Source organism: Narcine bancroftii, chromosome 4 (genome assembly GCF_036971445.1).
Source record: "Narcine bancroftii isolate sNarBan1 chromosome 4, sNarBan1.hap1, whole genome shotgun sequence".
NCBI classification, from domain to species: Eukaryota; Metazoa; Chordata; class Chondrichthyes; order Torpediniformes; family Narcinidae; genus Narcine; species Narcine bancroftii.
This window is the reverse complement of record NC_091472.1, coordinates 208,555,666-208,570,678: the sequence shown is the minus strand read 5'-3', so window position 1 is coordinate 208,570,678 and position 15,013 is coordinate 208,555,666.

Genomic DNA, 15,013 nt, shown 5'->3' with positions numbered 1-15,013 from the left:
GGGATCCCACTTGGCTTGACCCACCACTAATCTTTTTGTAATAGTCCGAATTCCGAATGCAAACCCCCCTTGGCTAGTATTAAGGGCTGTACCGGTCAACATATTAATACCCAGAATACACTCGTCAGTGGCAGCTACCAACGCATGTAACCATATGGGGGAAGGGCCATCACCCACCGTGGCACGGACTTTTATTTCCTTTGCCAGGGTGATTGCCCCTCCCATTCCTTCTATTCGAAATGTGGGTCCATTCCAGAGGTCAGGGTTACCAGGAATCACCGAGTGCTCTGCACCGGTGTCAACCAAAGCCAAGTATTGTCGATCATTACCCCCACCCCAGTGAATTGTTAATGGTATGTAGGGCCGCGGATCCCCGTGTGTGCGCCGTGTCTCGATGGAATAGACACGGGAATCCTGCCCACACCTTCAGGCTTCAGAAGGGTTCGGGGGTTTCCAGGACCACATGCTATTGTTATCCTTAAGAGCCTGTTTAACCCATTGTTGTACCTCATCACGGGTAACTGGGGCAGGAGAAGCCGACTCAACAGAAGCAGCAGTGGGAGCAGAAGGCACAGCTGGGCCGGGAGGACCCAGCATCTGGGGATGATGTTCCCCTGCCTTCCTCTTATAAAGGGCATACAAGACTGCAGTAGGTTTCCCATCAATATCACTTTTAGGTACGCCTAACTTTAACAAAGTTAGAAAAAGCTCTTTTCTGGTCAGTCCATTATTAACAGCAGCCCCTCTCCTTTCATCCTGTCTGTCTGCTTTAACCTGGGTTGTACGTGAGTGGATTTTACCTCCCAACTCCAGTTCTTGGAGTCCAGATAGGGCGAGCACTGCCTCAGATACGAGGTGCCCAATTAGCGGACTAGTTACAGACAGGACCAGTCCCCGTATAGTAGGTTGGGCTGAACGAACCAATCGGGTATGCATTCCAGCTGTGAATAATTCTTCATCAGGGCTCCCCCCATGCATCCACAGCCTCAGGCGCCCCGCATACAGAGCAGAGGCCACGGCCTGTTGGCGAATCACTGCTATACCCTCCTCTGGTGTGCCCCAATGGTTCTGCAAATGCAGATCCCAATCTACTGATGACGGATACACCCGTAACAGGGCTTCTCCTATAGTAACAAGTAAATAGTCTACATCTCTCCTTCTGCCACGTAATTCGGCAGTGACTCGAATATCAGTAGTTAATGATCCTAACCCCAACAATTCCTCAGGGGTCAGATATATGCTACTTCCCCCTTGCTCCCAAACCCGCAGAAGCCAGGCCGCCAAAGTTTCTCCTGTCTTTTGCCTAAAACGATCTCCAATGGCGGCCAGCTCTTTTATAGTAAAGTCACGTATTGTTGTTGACTGCTCCCGACCCCTGTTACCACTCTGGCACATGGGAGGCTGCTGAGACCATCCCGTTGAGGGGGGAGCCCACCTAGCATAAGCAGGGGTTTGGGAGCCTTCCCCTGGGTCCGCCTGGGAGATCGGAGCACCGGTCCCTTCAGTTTCTACACTTACATCATCCCCCCTCTCGCCTTCATCTGCTTGGACAGTCCGCTGCCTTACGGGGCGGGCTTGAACAGCGGAGGGAGAGGGGAGTATGCCAGGCACATGCCGGAGGGTATCTGCATTATTACCATTATCATCATACCAGATATTCCCGTCCCAATCATCAATTACATCAGGATCATTGCCATTCCTTATCATGGCACGAATACGGTGTGGATCAGGTTCTACCCCTTGCTTTTCCTTATTCGCACAGAGCTGTTGCCGGAGTTTAATATTACGGCAAATTGTTTGAACATGCTTATCCTCCCATTCTTTGGCTCGATCCTGACTGGTGCTAACAATTTCGCTCATCATCGAGCAGCGCTGTCGCAGAGTCTCTACTTCCTCCTCTAGTTGTTTTCTCTTATGCTCAGACTTTACCTGCTGCTGAACTAATTCAACTTCACGCTGAACGGAGCGGCGTAAGGCTGTGGCCAGCAGCCAAAAACCGTCTGTCAGCGTCCCCCGTTTTTTTGGAAATTTACTTTCTCGGAGGAGAGTGGCAACCCGCTCTCCCAGAGGCACACTTAAGGGTTCTAACCTTTCATCCCAACTGATGGGTGGTCCCAACAAAGACAGGGTATTAGCCAGCATGCCAAACCCATCATCTTTGGAAGTCCATCCCGGAATCAAAAACTGCTCAGGGCTCACCTCTTTCTTTCGGCGAAACATCTTGAGACCAATCCTGCTCGCAGCGCCAATTGTCTTGGGTAAACTTGTACCTTTCACTTTGTTCGTTTTAGATTGGTCACAGTGTTTGAGCTACCGAAAGAAAATAGAGACACACACCGAGAGCAGTTCAGTCTACACAAATGTTTATTACAAATATAAAGCAGGTTTCAAACTACAATATGCAAGCCTGCCTAATCATACTTAACAACGCCTGGACTGGTCCCAACTGCCGAAGCGAGGCAATGACGGCACACTTGTAGTAGGCTGCCGGGGCGCCGGTAGCAGCTCCTTCACCTCCCCCGACTGGGACGTTGCTCGGACTCTAGCTGTTCTTCCTTCTTGATAAGGGATGTTCCTATCCCTTGGAGAGTCTAAACTTCAGCAGCAGGACCACAGACTTTTATACCCCAAAAACAATTAATCATGCACCCACTCCCTCTAACATTTGTCAGTCAAAATCAAAGCTGAGCATACTATTCTACAATTTAGAAGATTAATTATTATGGAGCAGGATGCTATGATATCCTGGTTTATCTCGTAGATACAAGGACTCATTAAAACTTCTTGAGCAAGACAGGTTGTGACCAATACGTCAATTTCAGAGTGTCGTATTTGACAACTGCTTTCCCTGGGCCTCACGGTGGAATTCCATTTCAAAGTGTATCTTCAGATAAGACCCCATGGCTGAGTTTAATTACATCTGCTAGTTCTGAAAGTTAGGTGACCTGCGTGTGGACCCAGTGTCGTCAGTTCCACATAAGCAAAAAGCATCTGAGTACATGGTTTTAATCCTCCATTACACCACCCTACCTCCCTGTTTCATTCCACCCTCCCTCTCTGGATTATTACCTCCACCCACCCAGTTTCATTCTCCCCCTACCTCCCTGTTTTATTCCCCTCCCTCTCTCACTGTTTTATTCACTCTTCCACCCTTCCTGCTTTATTCCTCCTCCCTCCCTCCCTGATTTCTTGCCCCTCCCTCCCTGATTTATTACCTCTCCATCCCTTTTTTATTACCCCTCCATCCCCTCCCTCCCTGTTTTATTCCCCTCCCTCTCTCACTGTTTTATTCGCTCTTCCTCCCTTCCTGTTTTATTCCCCTCCTTCCCTCCCTCCCTGTTTTATTTCCCTTCCCTCCCTCCCTCCCTCCCTGTTTTATTCCCCATTCCACCCTCTCTCCCTGTTTAATTCACCCCTCCCTCTCTGGATTATTCCCTCCTCCCACCCAGTTTCATTCTCCCCCTCCCTCCCAGTTTTATTTCAGCCCTCCCTCCCGGTTTTATTCACCCTCCCTCCCTTACCTTCTGTTTCATTCCCCCTACCTCCACCCACCCAGTTTCATTCTCCCCCTACCTCCCTGTTTTATTCCCTCTCCCTCCCGGTTTTATGTCATTCCTCCCTAATTTATTCCCTCTCCCTCACTGTTTTTTTATCCCCCTCCCTCCATTTTGTTTCCCCTCCCATCCCTCCCTGTTTTATTCCTCTCCCACACTCCCTCCCAGTTTTAATCCCGCTGCCTCAATCCCTCCCAGTTTTATTCCCCCTGCCTCCCTTTCTCCCTGTTTTATTCCCCCCTCCCTCCCTCTTTTATTCACCCCCTCTCTCCCTGTTTTATACCCCCTCCCTCCCTGTTTTGTTCCCCCTCCCTCCCTGTTTTATTCCTCTCCCTCTCTCCCTGTTTTATTCGCTCTTCCTCCCTTCCTGCTTTATTCCCACTCCATCCCTGTTTTATTCCCCATTCCCCCCTCCCTCTCTGGATTATTCCCTCCTCCCACCAAGTTTCATTCTCCCCCTCCCTACCAGTTTTATTTCAGCCCTCCCTCCCAGTTTTATTCACCCTCTCTCCCTCCCTGTTTTATTCACCCTCCCTCCCTTCCTTTCTGTTTCATTCCCCCTACCTCTATCCCTCCCTGTTTTATTCCCCCTCCCTCAATCCATCCGTTTTCTTCCATCTCCCTCCCTCGCTGTTTTATTCCCCCTCCCTCTCTTCCTCATCCATTCCCCTTTCCCATCCAGTTTTATTCCCCCTCCCTCCCAGTTTTATTCCCCCTCCCACCCTCCCTCCTTTCCTGTTTCATTCCCGCTCCGTCCCTCCCTCCCTCCCTCCCTCCCTCCCTCCCTATTTTAATCCTGCTCCCTATTTAAATGCCCGCCCACCCTCTCTGTTTTATTCCCCCTCCCTCCCTGATTTCTTGCCTCTCCCTCCCAGATTTCTTGCTCCTCCCTCCCTGATTTATTACCCCTCCATTCCTGTTTAATTCCCCTCCCTCTCTGTTTTATTTCCCTTCCCTCCCCCCCTCCCTGTTTTATTTCCCATCCCACCCTCCCTCTCTGGATTATTCCCTCCTCCCACCCAGTTTCATTCTACCCCGCCATCCCAGATTTATTTCAGCCCTCCCTCCCAGTTTTATTCACCTTCTCTCCCTCCCTGTTTTATTCCCCTGCCCTTCATCCCTCCGTCCCTGTTTTATGCCTCATCCCTCCTTCTCTCCCTGTTGTATTCCCTATCCCTCACTCCCTCCCTGTTTTATTCCCCTCCCTCACACGCACCCTGATTTATTTGCCGACCCTCCCTCCCTGTTTTATTCCCCTCCCTCCATACCTCCCCCCTGTTTTATACCCCCTCCCTCCCTCTCTCCCTGTTTTAATCCCCAACCCACCCTCCCTCTTTCCGTACTTTATTACCCATCTCTCCCTCCCAGTTTTTTCCCTGCTGCCACCCTCCCTCCTTCCCTGTTTTATACCCCCTCCCTCCCTCCCTCCCTGTTTTAATCACTCCATCCCCATTTTATTCCCCCTCCCACTCTCCCGCTTGTATTTCCCCCCTCCCTCCCTGTTTTATACACCTTCCCTCCCTCTCTCCCTGTTTTAATCCCTCCATCCCTGTTTTATTCCCCCTCCCTCTCTCCGCCTTTTATCCTCCCTCAATCCCTCCCTGTTTTATTTCCCCTCCATCTCTCCCTGCTATATTCCCCCTCTCTTCTTCCTTCCCTGTTGTTTTCCCCATTCCTCCCTTCCTGTTTTTTTCCACCTCCCTCTCTCCCTGTTTTATTCCCCCTTCCTCCCTGTTTTGTTCCCCCTCCCTCCCTGTTTTATTCCTCTCCCTCTCTCCCTGTTTTATTCGCTCTTCCTCCCTTCCTATTTTATTTCCCCCCCTCCCTCCCGGTTTTATTTCCCTTCGCTCACTCCCTCCCTGTTTTATTCCGCATCCCACCCTACCTCCCTGTTTCATTCCACCCTCCCTCTCTGGATTATTACCTCCACCCACCCAGTTTCATTCTCCCCCTACCTCCCTGTTTTATTCCCCTCCCTCTCTCACTGTTTTATTCACTCTTCCACCCTTCCTGCTTTATTCCCCCTCCCTCCCTCCCTGATTTATTACCTCTCCATCCCTTTTTTATTACCCCTCCATCCCCTCCCTCCCTGTTTTATTCCCCTCCCTCTGTCACTGTTTTATTCGCTCTTCCTCCCTTCCTGTTTTATTCCCCTCCTTCCCTCCCTCCCTGTTTTATTTCCCTTCCCTCCCTCCCTCCCTCCCTGTTTTATTCCCCATTCCACCCTCTCTCCCTGTTTAATTCACCCCTCCCTCTCTGGATTATTCCCTCCTCCCACCCAGTTTCATTCTCCCCCTCCCTCCCAGTTTTATTTCAGCCCTCCCTCCCGGTTTTATTCACCCTCCCTCCCTGTTTAATTCCCCCTCCCTCCCTAATTTATGACCCCTCCCTGATTTATTCACCCTCCATCCCTGTTTTATTACCCCTCCCTCCCTGTTTTATTCCCCTCCCTCACACGCACCCTGATTTATTTGCCGACCCTCCCTCCCTGTTTTATTCCCCTCCCTCCATACCTCCCCCCTGTTTTATACCCCCTCCCTCCCTCTCTCCCTGTTTTAATCCCCAACCCACCCTCCCTCCTTCCGTACTTTATTACCCATCTCTCCCTCCCAGTTTTTTCCCTGCTGCCACCCTCCCTCCTTCCCTGTTTTATACCCCCTCCCTCCCTCCCTCCCTGTTTTAATCACTCCATCCCCATTTTATTACCCCTCCCACTCTCCCGTTTGTATTTCCCCCCTCCCTCCCTGTTTTATACACCTTCCCTCCCTCTCTCCCTGTTTTAATCCCTCCATCCCTGTTTTATTCCCCCTCCCTCTCTCCGCCTTTTATCCTCCCTCAATCCCTCCCTGTTTTATTTCCCCTCCATCTCTCCCTGCTATATTCCCCCTCTCTTCTTCCTTCCCTGTTGTTTTCCCCATTCCTCCCTTCCTGTTTTTTTCCACCTCCCTCTCTCCCTGTTTTATTCCCCCTTCCTCCCTGTTTTGTTCCCCCTCCCTCCCTGTTTTATTCCTCTCCCTCTCTCCCTGTTTTATTCGCTCTTCCTCCCTTCCTATTTTATTTCCCCCCCTCCCTCCCGGTTTTATTTCCCTTCGCTCACTCCCTCCCTGTTTTATTCCGCATCCCACCCTACCTCCCTGTTTCATTCCACCCTCCCTCTCTGGATTATTACCTCCACCCACCCAGTTTCATTCTCCCCCTACCTCCCTGTTTTATTCCCCTCCCTCTCTCACTGTTTTATTCACTCTTCCACCCTTCCTGCTTTATTCCCCCTCCCTCCCTCCCTGATTTATTACCTCTCCATCCCTTTTTTATTACCCCTCCATCCCCTCCCTCCCTGTTTTATTCCCCTCCCTCTCTCACTGTTTTATTCGCTCTTCCTCCCTTCCTGTTTTATTCCCCTCCTTCCCTCCCTCCCTGTTTTATTTCCCTTCCCTCCCTCCCTCCCTCCCTGTTTTATTCCCCATTCCACCCTCTCTCCCTGTTTAATTCACCCCTCCCTCTCTGGATTATTCCCTCCTCCCACCCAGTTTCATTCTCCCCCTCCCTCCCAGTTTTATTTCAGCCCTCCCTCCCGGTTTTATTCACCCTCCCTCCCTTCTGTTTCATTCCCCCTACCTCCATCCCTCCCTGTTTTATTCCCCCTCCCTCCATCCCTCCCTCAATGCATCAGTTTTATTCCATCCCCCTCCCTCGCTGCTTTATTCCCCCCTCCCTCTCTGTTTTATTCCCCTCCCTCTCTCCCAGTTTTATTCGCTCTTCCTCCCTGTTTTATTCCCCTTCCTCCCTCTCTCCCTCTTCCATTCCCCTTTCCCATCCAGTTTTATTCCCCCTCCCTCCCAGTTTTATTCCCCCTCCCACCCTCCCTCCTTCCCTATTTCATTCCCGCTCCGTCCCTCCCTCCCTCCCTGCTTTAATCCTGCTCCCTATTTAAATGCTCGCCCACCCTCTCTGTTTTATTCCCTCTCCCTCCATCCCTCCCTCAATCCATCCGTTTTATTCCATCTCCCTCCCTCGCTGTTTTTTCCCCCTCCCTCTCTGTTTTATTCCCCTCCCTCTCTCCCAGTTTTATTCGCTCTTCCTCTCTGTTTTATTCCCCCTCCCTCCCTCCCTGATTTCTTGCCCTTCCCTCCCAGATTTCTTGCTCCTCCCTCCCTGATTTATTACCCCTCCATTCCTGTTTTATTCCACCTCCCTCCCTGTTTTATTCCCCTGCCTCTCTCCATGTTTTATTCGCACTCCCTCCCTTCCTGTTTTATTCCCATTCCTCCCTGTTTTATTTCCCCTCCCTCCCTGTTTTATTCCCTCTCCCTTCATCCCTCCCTCCCTGTTTTATTCCCCTCTCTCCTTGCCTCCCTGTTGTATTCCCCATTCCACCGTCCCTCCCTGATTTATTCCCCTTCCCTCCCTGTTTTATTGCCCATCCTTCCCTAATTTATTACCCCTCCCTGATTTATTCACCCTCCCTCCCTGTTTTATTCACGCTGCTTCTTGCTTTATTCCCCCTCCTTCACTCCCTCCCTGTTTCATTCCCCCTACGTCCCTGCCTCCCTGTTTTATTCCCCCTCCCTCCCTCCCTGATTTCTTGGCCTCCCTCCCTGATTTATTACCCCTCCATCCCTTTTTATTATCCCTCCTTCCCCTCCCTCGCTGTTTTATACCACCTCCCTCCGTTTTATTCCCCGGACTCTCTCCATGTTTTATTCGCTCTCCCTCCCTTCCTGTTTTATTCCCATTCCTCCCTGTTTTATTCCCCCTCCCTCCCTGTTTTATTCCCCCCCTCCCTCCCTGTCCTATTCTCCCCCTTTCTCCCTCTTTTATTCCCCCTCCCTTCCTATTTTATTCCCCTCCCTCCCTCCCTCCCGGTTTGATTTCCATTCGCTCCCTCCCTCCCTGTTTTATTCCCCATCCCGCCCTACCACCCTGTTTAATTCCCCCCTCCCTCTCTGGATTATTCCCTCCTCCCACCAGTTTCATTCTCCCCCTCCCTCCCAGTTTTATTTCAGCCCTCACTCCCAGTTTTATTCACCCTCTCTCCCTCCCTGTTTTATTCACCCTCCCTCCCTTCCTTTCTGTTTCATTCGTCCTACCTCCATCCCTCCCTGTTTTATTCCCCTCCCTCCCTCGCTCCCTCCGTTTTATTCCCCCTCACTCCCTCACTCCCTCTTCCATTTCCCTTTCCCATCCAGTTTTATTCCCCCTCACCCCCTCCCTGATTTCTTGCCCCTCCCTCCCTCCCTGATATCTTGCCCCTCCCTCCCAGATTTATTACCCCTCCATCCCTGTTTTATTCCTTTCCCTGTCTGTTTTATTTCTCTTCCCTGCCTCCCTCCCTGTTTTATTCCCCATCCCACCCTCCCTCTCTGTTTAATTCCCCCCTCCCTCTCTGGATTATTCCCTCCTCCCACCCAGTTTCATTATTCTCCCCCGCCCTCCCAATTTTATTTCAGCCCTCCCTCCCAGATTTATTCACCGTCTCTCCCTCCCTGTTTTAATTATCCTCCCTCCCTTCCTTTCTGTTTCATTCCCCCTACCTCCATCCCTCCCTGTTTTATTTCTCCTCCCTCCCACTTTTAACCCCCCTTATTTATTCCCACCTACCTCCCTCCCTGTTTAATTCCCCCTCCATCCCTCCCTCCCACCATTTTATTCCCACTCCCTCATTCCCTCCCTCCCTGTTTTATTCCCTCTCCCTTCATCCCTCCCTCCCTGTTTTATTCCCCCTCCCTCCTTCGCTCCCTGTTGTATTCCCTCTCCTTCACTCTTTCCTGTTTTATTCCCCCTCCCTCCATGTTTTATTCCCCCTCCCTCCCTAATTTATTACACCTCCCTGATTTATTCACCCTCCCTCCCTGCTCTATTCCCCCTGCTTCTTGCTTTATTCCCCCTCCCTCCCTCCCTCCCTGTTTCATTCCCCCTATGTCCCTGCCTCCCTGTTTTATTCCCCCTCCCTCCCTGATTTCTTGCTCCTCCCTCCCTTAATTATTACCCCTCCATCCCTTTTTATTACCCCTCCATCCCCTCCCTTGCTGTTTTATTCCACCTCCCGCCCTGTTTTATTTCCCTGCCTCTCTCCATTTTATTCGCACTCCCTCCCTTCCTGTTTTATTCCCATTCCTCCCTGTTTTATTTCCCCTCCCTCCCTGTTTTATTCCCTATCCCTCCCTCGCCCCCTCCCTGTTTTATTCACCCCCTCCCTGTTTTATTCTCCCCCTCTCTCCCTCTTTTATTCCCCCTCCCTTCCTATTTTATTCCCCTCCCTCCCTCCCTCCCGGTTTTATTTCCCTTCGCTCCCTCCCTCCCTGTTTTATTCCCCATCCCGCCCTACCTCCCTGTTTAATCCCCCCACCCTCTCTGGATTATTCCCTCCTCCCACCCAGTTTCATTCTCCCCCTCCCTCCCAGTTTTATTTCAGCCCTCCCTCCCAGTTTTATTCCCCTTCCCTCCCTGTTTTATTCCCCCTCCTTCCCTAATTTATTACCCCTCCCTGATTTATTCACCCTCCCTCCCTTCCTTTCTGTTTCATTCCCCCTACCTCCATCCCTCCCTGTTTTAATCCCCCTCCCTCCATCCCTCCCTCAATCCATCTGTTTTATTCCATCTCCCTCCCTGGCTGTTTTATTGCCCCTCCCTCTCTGTTTTATTCCCCTCCCTCTCTCACAGTTTTATTCGCTCTACCTCCCTTCCTGCTTTATTCCCCCTCCCTCTCTCCCTCCCTGTTTAATTCTCACTACGTCCCTGTCTCCCTGTTTTATTCCCCTCCCTCCCTCCCTGATTTCTTGCCCCTCCCTCCCTGATTTATTACCCCTCCATCGCTTTTTATTACCCCTCCATCCCCTCCCTCGCTGTTTTATACCACCTCCCTCCGTTTTATTCCCCTGACTCTCTCCATGTTTTATTCGCTCTCCCTCCCTGTTTTATTCCCATTCCTCCCTGTTTAATTCCCCCTCCCTCTCTGGATTATTACCTCCACCCACCCAGTTTCATTCTCCCCCTACCTCCCTGTTTTATTCCCTCTCCCTCCCTGTTTTATTTCATTCTTCCCTAATTTATTCCCTCTCCTTCACTGTTTTTTTATCCCCCTCCCTCCATTTTGTTTCCCCTCCCATCCCTCCCTGTTTTATTCCTCTCCCACACTCCCTCCCAGTTTTAATCCCGCTGCCTCAATCCCTCCCAGTTTTATTCCCCCTGCCTCCCTTTCTCCCTGTTTTATTCCCCCCACCCTCCCTCTTTTATTCACCCCCTCCCTCCCAGTTTTATTCACCCTCTCTCCCTCCCTGTTTTATTCACCCTCCCTCCCTTCCTTTCTGTTTCATTCCCCCTACCTCCATCCCTCCCTTTATTCCCCCTCCCTCAATCCATCCGTTTTCTTCCATCTCCCTCCCTCGCTGTTTTATTCCCCCTCCCTCTCTGTTTTATTCCCCTCCCTCTCTCCCAGTTTTATTCGCTCTTCCTCCCTGTTTTATTCCCCTTCCTCCCTCTCTCCCTCTTCCATTCCCCTTTCCCATCCAGTATTATTCCCCCTCCCTCCCAGTTTTATTCCCCCTCCCACCCTCCCTCCTTCCCTGTTTCATTCCCGCTCCGTCCGTCCCTCCCTCCCTCCATCTTTTAATCCTGCTCCCTATTTAAATGCCTGCCCACCCTCTCTGTTTTATTCCCCCTCCCTACCTCCCTGATTTCTTGCCCCTCCCCCCCAGATTTCTTGCTCCTCCCACCCTGATTTATTACCCCTCCATTCCAGTTTCATTCCCCCCTCCCTGTTTTATTTCCCATCCCACCCTCCCTCCCTGTTTAATTCCCCTCCCTCTCTCAGTTTTATTCGCTCTTCCTCCCTTCCTGTTTTATTCCCCTCCTTCCCCCCCTCCCTGTTTTATTTCCCTTCCCTCCCTCCCTCCCTGTTTTATTCCCCATTCCACCCTCTCTCCCTGTTTAATTCCCCCCTCCCTCTCTGGATTATTCCCTCCTCCCACCCAGTTTCATTCTCCCCCTCCCTCCCAGTTTTATTTCAGCCCTCCCTCCCAGTTTTATTCCCCTTCCCTCCCTGTTTTATTCCCCCTCCTTCCCTAATTTATTACCCCTCCCTGATTTATTCACCCTCCCTCCCTTCCTTTCTGTTTCATTCCCCCTACCTCCATCCCTCCCTGTTTTATTCCCCCTCCCTCCATCCCTCCCTCAATCCATCTGTTTTATTCCATCTCCCTCCCTGGCTGTTTTATTGCCCCTCCCTCTCTGTTTTATTCCCCTCCCTCTCTCACAGTTTTATTCGCTCTACCTCCCTTCCTGCTTTATTCCCCCTCCCTCTCTCCCTCCCTGTTTAATTCTCACTACGTCCCTGTCTCCCTGTTTTATTCCCCTCCCTCCCTCCCTGATTTCTTGCCCCTCCCTCCCTGATTTATTACCCCTCCATCGCTTTTTATTACCCCTCCATCCCCTCCCTCGCTGTTTTATACCACCTCCCTCCGTTTTATTCCCCTGACTCTCTCCATGTTTTATTCGCTCTCCCTCCCTGTTTTATTCCCATTCCTCCCTGTTTAATTCCCCCTCCCTCTCTGGATTATTACCTCCACCCACCCAGTTTCATTCTCCCCCTACCTCCCTGTTTTATTCCCTCTCCCTCCCTGTTTTATTTCATTCTTCCCTAATTTATTCCCTCTCCTTCACTGTTTTTTTATCCCCCTCCCTCCATTTTGTTTCCCCTCCCATCCCTCCCTGTTTTATTCCTCTCCCACACTCCCTCCCAGTTGTAATCCCCCTGCCTCACTCCCTCCCAGTTTTATTCCCCCTGCCTCCCTTTCTCCCTGTTTTATTCCCCCCTCCCTCCCTCTTTTATTCACCCCCTCTCTCCCTGTTTTATTCCCCCTCCCTCCCGGTTTTGTTCCCCCTCCCTCCCTGTTTTATTCCTCTCCCTCTCTCCCTGTTTTATTCGCTCTTCCGCCCTTCCTGCTTTATTCCCCCTCCCTCCCTGTTTTGTTCCCCATTCCACCCTCCCTCCCTGTTTAATTCCCCCCTCCCTCTCTGGATTATTCCCTCCTCCCACCAAGTTTAATTCTCCCCCTCCCTACCAGTTTTATTTCAGCCCTCCCTCCCAGTTTTATTCACCCTCTCTCCCTCCCTGTTTTATTCACCCTCCCTCCCTTCCTTTCTGTTTCATTCCCCCTACCTCCATCCCTCTCTTTATTCCCCCTCCCTCAATCCATCCGTTTTCTACCATCTCCCTCCCTCGCTGTTTTATTCCCCCTCCCTCTCTGTTTTATTCCCCTCCCTCTCACCCAGTTTTATTCGCTCTTCCTCCCTGTTTTATTCCCCTTCCTCCCTCTCTCCCTCTTCCATTCCCCTTTCCCATCCAGTATTATTCCCCCTCCCTCCCAGTTTTATTCCCCCTCCCACCCTCCCTCCTTCCCTGTTTCATTCCCGCTCCGTTTCTCCCTCCCTCCCTCCATCTTTTAATTCTGCTCCCTATTTAAATGCCTGCCCACCCTCTCTGTTTTATTCTCCCTCCCTACCTCCCTGATTTCTTGCCCATCCCTTCCAGATTTCTTGCTCCTCCCACCCTGATTTATTACCCCTCCATTCCTGTTTTATTCCCCCTTCCCTGTTTTATTTCCCATCCCACCCTCCCTCCCTGTTTAATTCCCCTCCCTCTCTCAGTTTTATTCGCTCTTCCTCCCTTCCTGTTTTATTCCCCTCCTTCCCTCCCTCCCTGTTTTATTCCCTTCCCTCCCTCCCTCCCTGTTTTATTCCCCATTCCACCCTCTCTCCCTGTTTAATTCCCCCCTCCATCTCTGGATTATTCCCTCCTCCCACCCAGTTTCATCCTCCCCCTCCCTCCCAGTTTTATTTCAGCCATCCCTCCCAGTTTTATTCACCCTCTCTCCCTCCCTGTTTTATTCACCCTCCCTCCCTTCCTTTCTGTTTCATTCGTCCTACCTCCATCCTTCCCTGTTTTATTCCCCCTCCCTCCATCCCTCCCTCAATCCATCCGTTTTATTCCATCTCTCTCCCTCGCTGTTTATTACCCCTCCCTCTCTGTTTTATTCCCCTCCCTCTCTCCCAGTTTTACTCGCTCTTCCTCCCTGTTCTATTCCCATTTTATTCCCCCTCCCTCCCTCTCTTCCTCATCCATTCCCCTTTCCCATCCAGTTTTATTCCCCCTCCCTCCCAGTTTTATTCCCCCTCCCACCCTCCCTCCTTCCCTGTTTCATTCCCGCTCCCTCCCTCCCTCCCTCCCTCCCTGTTTTAATCCTGCTCCCTATTTAAATGCCCGCCACTCTCTCTGTTTTATTCCCCCTCCCTCCCTCCCTGATTTCTTGCCCCTCCCTCCCAGAATTCTTGCTCTTCCCTCCCTGATTTATTACCCCTCCATTCCTGTTTTATTCCCCTCCCTCTCTGTTTTATTTCCCTTCCCTCCCCCCCTCCCTGTTTTATTTCCCATCCCACCCTCCCTCCCTGTTTAATTCCCCCCTCCCTCTCGGGATTATTCCCTCCTCCCACCCAGTTTCATTCTACCCCGCCCTCCCAGATTTATTTCAGGCCTCCCTCCCAGTTTTATTCACCTTCTCTCCCTCCCTGTTTTGTTCCCCCTCCCTCCCTGTTTTCTTCCTCTCCCTCTCTCCCTGTTTTATTCGCTCTTCCTCCCTTCCTGCTTTATTCCCCCTCCCTCCCTGTTTTATTCCCCATTCCACCCTCCCTCCCTGTTTAATTCTCCCCTCCCTCTCTGGATGATTCCCTCCTCCCACCAAGTTTAATTCTCCCCCTCCCTACCAGTTTTATTTCAGCCCTCCCTCGCAGTTTTATTCACCCTCTCTCCCTCCCTGTTTTATTCACCCTCCCTCCCTTCCTTTCTGTTTCATTCCCCCTACCTCCATCCCTCCCTTTATTCCCCCTCCCTCAATCCATCCGTTTTCTTCCATCTCCCTCCCTCGCTGTTTTATTCCCCCTCCCTCTCTGTTTTATTCCCCTCCCTCTCTCCCAGTTTTATTCGCTCTTCCTCCCTGTTTTATTCCCCTTCCTCCCTCTCTCCCTCTTCCATTCCCCTTTCCCATCCAGTATTATTCCCCCTCCCTCCCAGTTTTATTCCCCCTCCCACCCTCCCTCCTTCCCTGTTTCATTCCCGCTCCGTCCGTCCCTCCCTCCCTCCATCTTTTAATCCTGCTCCCTATTTAAATGCCTGCCCACCCTCTCTGTTTTATTCCCCCTCCCTACCTCCCTGATTTCTTGCCCCTCCCCCCCAGATTTCTTGCTCCTCCCACCCTGATTTATTACCCCTCCATTCCAGTTTCATTCCCCCCTCCCTGTTTTATTTCCCATCCCACCCTCCCTCCCTGTTTAATTCCCCTCCCTCTCTCAGTTTTATTCGCTCTTCCTCCCTTCCTGTTTTATTCCCCTCCTTCCCTCCCTCCCTGTTTTATTTCCCTTCCCTCCCTCCCTCCCTGTTTTATTCCCCATTCCACCCTCTCTCCCTG